Below are 4,538 nucleotides of genomic sequence, written 5' to 3'. Positions count from 1 at the left end.
TTTGTCGCACCTTCAGACTGTATGTCAATCTAATCACTGTGGACACCAGGTACTTGTAACTCGTATCCAATGAAGGTCATGAGGTTATATCATGGTTTGACGTGATTTGCATGCAGCAGGTGACAAATCCGCGGCCCAGTGGTTCGCGCGCGCGCGCTGGCTTCCAATACAAAAACTAGCACTGATTTAATTCTCCACCACACATTACTCATAGACATTCTAGTTTGCCAGCAAGACCTCAATATAAACTAGCAGTGGTTGCTAAACAAAAAAAATCTGGCTTCCAGTCCAGACACTCCATACAACACCACGCCGAGTACCTCACCCCTAAGCGGTACAGTCTCTTTTGTCCCTTCCCATATCTTTAGTATTCGCTCAGTTTCCGAGTGCGCTGTAATTAAATTTTAGCACTTTTTGGAATGTTGATTTCATGACGTTCTTTTGTGTAAGTCTTGGTTCGTTCGTAACGTTTAAACTGGACCACTGTTGAACTGTACGTCGTGCTGAGATTGCGACGAATCATCTCCAACACACATCCCAAAAGGAGTCAGGTAAGCAAACTGGCCTCAAGTGGTCAGGTATGTCGTTATGGCATTATTATTACCGGTAGTATTGATTTGCACCAACCTTGGTAATGACGGATTGGATGGCTTGATTCTCGGCCGAAGTGTTCCGTGACGAACGTACCCTTCCCGCCGTGCTAACGGTATCCGCACCGCTAGACATGCTAGCCTAATGTCCTGCGAACAGCGCACACTCCACGTCCACTCCTGCTACTCCTGCAACAATGAGTTGCAGATATGTATAAGTAAAAATTAATGATAACAGTACTGCTAAGGCCACCCTTTGTTAATTCATTGTTTAACGTCCTTTTTTTCGCGAAAAGGTACGCGGGAGGGCGGAAAAAAACAAAAGCCCATTCCAAAAACTGGAAACCCCAATCAAACATTTTGACCAGTAAAGCATGTGATATATACAATATATCTGGGTCTAACGGCACTTGCAGGCATAGAACAACACTCTTTGATGGTACATTGGAGCACATGCCTGATGAATCCAACAAAACAGGTACATAGCATGGAGTTAGCATGTCATGAATTCATCACATCTGGATTTTTACTAGGACACACACCGTACGATATTTAAAAGCCAACAAAAATAGAAGAAGAACACAAGACAAAGGCATGCCCGGGAGGCAAGATTATAAGTTTAAGGTCATGATCGGCACACTGTGAAACTACACAATCATGTATTTACAACTTCGCATATTATTGGTACTACTACTTTCTTGTTTTTTTTCCGGTCGGAGGCAAAAAGGTACGCGGGCGCGGACGTTAAACAACGAAAAAAGAAAGGGTGGCCTAAAGTAAAAGGAACAGGTTTCTGAGAAAAAGCAATACAAAAGTTATTGCAGAAGACACCCAGTGCACTCAGCTAGCTGTCAGCACTGTGCCATACACTCGGAGTTAATAATCAGTGCATCTTTGTTCTTACACTTTTAGTTACAGCTTGATTATTGAATGGTTGTGATAATGTACTTCAGTCTATTGAGAATGCTAAAATGCACGTTATTGCCGACGTGACGCGCAATTTCACGTCCAATTTTGCGTAAAACTCCAAATTTTGACGTGAGCTAGCTGCATGGCCAGCCAAATACTAAACGCGAGCTGAACTTTCGCGTCACGTCAAAATAACGTGTCTCTACTGAAGCCTGAAGCCAGTACATGCAGTGGTGCAGTGAAGCCTGAAGGGTCTTTCCCCACTTCACCTGTCAACGTTGTACATGACAATGACATGTGGAGGAGGGTGTTTCACTGAATAGGAGATGCATGTACAGTGTACATGTACATGTTATGCCGCAAGCCGGAATAGACTCAACATTCGACTGCTACTGCTAGCCCTTTCCCAAAGCCAAGGTGCACGTGACTTAGTGCTTTTCGCGTCCCTCAAAATCAGGGAGTCGTATAGTCTAGACCCGGGAGGCGACACGAGGCCTTCCGGGCCGACTATGATTGACTCGCGGCACTTTCTCCCACTTTTCCCTCAGATATCCCCGGTGCGTGCCCTGAGTTATAAACCAACTACTCCGCGTACTTATGCCATGGGATCCGGGAGTGCACTCCTTGACTCGTGCAGGATCGATACTGATACTAGTAAGTGATAGGATCGTGGGAAATCGTAGCTCGAAAAGAAGAAGAAGAATGAACTACTTTTCCAAGTAATTAGTTGCATTTGATGATCGTGATGGAGGCAGAGAGTGCTGCTGATCGCGATCCAGATCCGGGTCAAGAATCACCTCCTGATCCTAAGGAAACCTCAGCTGACGTAGATCTACGTTCTCTTCGCGTGAACGCTCAGTCTGTATTGGCTTGGGCCACAGGTATGGTTTGAATTCTAATTTTCTATGTTATTATATTTTTCAATTTGTCTTGAAACTTTCAACCTTGCTACTTAGCGGCTTCTGATCTGGTGCGCGTACTGCATAAAAGTTGCGAATAATCATGAATTGGAAGAAATACTTGTGGGTTGATAGAGTGCAGTACTTGTTCAATGGTTTCTACAGAGCGTTCCGAATCCCAGCCGCTAAAGACCCACAGAAGGCAAGAAGCTTGCGTTGCATAGCTGCTGTCCCGCCTGACTGCATAGAAAGAAGACTCGTTTATGGTTGTTCTACAGCCGCTGCTGACGTCCATCAGCTCTGTCCTGCTCCCAGCTGCAGATAGGCCTGGATTTCAATGAGTCGTGTCCCAACTCCGGTGTGAACGATTTCCCGACGTCAATACGAAGTGGGGTCAAGTCATGGGTGTTGCAAGGAAGCTGTCACAAGATGATCCGGTATTGAACGGTAGGTTTTGTAAAGCTGCTCTAACATTTGGATACTATAAATTATAACATTAAATTATTGTATTCACGAAGCCATGCCCAAGACGTGCGACATAGCGTGCGTTCATGTGTATGTGTGTGCGTGCGTGTGTATATTGTGTGCGTGTGTGCGCGCTTGTGTATGTCGTAAAATCCCGCCAGAGCACCCCTACCTCCGCAACCATTCAAGTAGATCCATTTGGGGAGGGGCGGATGGGCGAGTGCTGTTTGCCGCATTCAGTACTACATGAAAAAGTACTCACCCTAAGAAAACTGTGCGTGCGTCTCGTACACCCAACAAAAGTCAAGAGCTGGGAGTCGTACAAACCCATCAAAACCCTAGGGTGTGTGCGATCTCTGGTCAAGAGGATGGGAACTATTGCATACATTTCCAACCAGGTCGTAGACGCAGTACAGTACGACCTCACACTTCACATAGTCATACGAGGATACAACTCTATTGATAGATAAGATAACGTGCTTGTAGATCTCTGCCATGCCAAAGTTGCATTCAGTAGAGGTAGTAGTCTCTGTCAAACGTGTTTGCCATTGGCTCACGGCACTTGTAGCAGCTGATCGGACAATGCAAATGGACTCCCAGTCCACATTAGCTGGTTCTTGATATGCCTTCGAAAATATACCACGGCACGCACTTTCCACTGTTGTTACATAGGGCCGGACGTGTGTTGTCCTGAGCTTGCCACGATACTTTCCGATCTGTCCATCTCCTCTCTTTGTTAAGTTGGAGTTATTTGAAGAGCTGATGGCTGGTAACTTGCTGGTCAGCTGGTAGGAATACGTTTGCAAGTGTTGCTGCTGATTTGTACATTGAATTGCCGGAGTGACGTGGCCTTGAGTAGTCTTCCCCAGCAATGAAATGAAGAGTAGCATGCGTATTGAATTCTCTTGTTGCCGGTTCATCGGTCCCTCTCCATGACACCAGACTAGACTGAATTACTGGCGTCCCTTCATCGGCCTGCTTTTCGCCTCGAACTTCACGAGTTTTGAAATCTGGACCCAACATAATAAAAGTGGGACTCAATTGCGCAGTTCAGATGATAAATTGATGCAATAAGGGGTCATCGCAAAAGTGATTAGTCATCCCTGAAAAAACATCATTCATTTCGTACTCGGACCTCCTCTCCACCCTCCGAAATGAATGGACGACGAAAATCGCATGCAAGTACATGTGTATGCATAGCGTCAGTCGACTGAGATTTTAGCTCCCCCCCTGGAACGATTTTCGTTTCAGGGACGACCAAAAACTTGTGTGACCACTGACTTTCTTTCTCTGTTATCAAGCAGTATGCATTATTTGTAACAGTAATTACTTGTCTGTGTCATGTGGATGCATTGTCTTATTTCCTTTTTCAGGCTACAGCACAACCAAGAGAACGAAATGTACGTCGCAATCAAGCTATGTCGTTGCCATCTTCTATGTGCCATGCGTTACCTGATGTGCCAGCCTGCTATGTCGCATGCCGCTAACCATGCATCGACTAGGCGCCAGGCGCGAACTGATGGTGGTGGTGGTGAGAAGGAGAGCTCTGTGCCAGAATAACTTTGCAGTTTAGAGAGCGTGTCTGGGCAGGCGTGTATTTACCCCCATATTGCCAGGTGTGTATTTACCACCATATGAACCAACCATACGTGCAGTTGCAGTGGAGTCTTCAACT

At 45.8% G+C, this 4,538-nt stretch overlaps 1 long non-coding RNA gene across 1 annotated transcript; it reads left to right on the top strand.

Annotated features, from left to right (window-relative positions):
- The first annotated feature begins 2,166 nt into the window (after positions 1–2,166).
- Positions 2,167–4,333, top strand: LOC135812783 (uncharacterized). Its single transcript, XR_010552969.1, has 3 exons — positions 2,167–2,380; positions 2,564–2,845; positions 4,237–4,333. It is a non-coding gene; the product is annotated as an uncharacterized LOC135812783 (long non-coding RNA).
- Positions 4,334–4,538: the final 205 nt, after the last annotated feature.

This window comes from Sycon ciliatum, chromosome 3, assembly GCF_964019385.1.
Source record: "Sycon ciliatum chromosome 3, ocSycCili1.1, whole genome shotgun sequence".
Lineage (NCBI taxonomy): Eukaryota > Metazoa > Porifera > Calcarea > Leucosolenida > Sycettidae > Sycon > Sycon ciliatum.
Note: the sequence above shows the minus strand (reverse complement) of the source record. Positions and strands in the feature narration are given on the sequence as shown.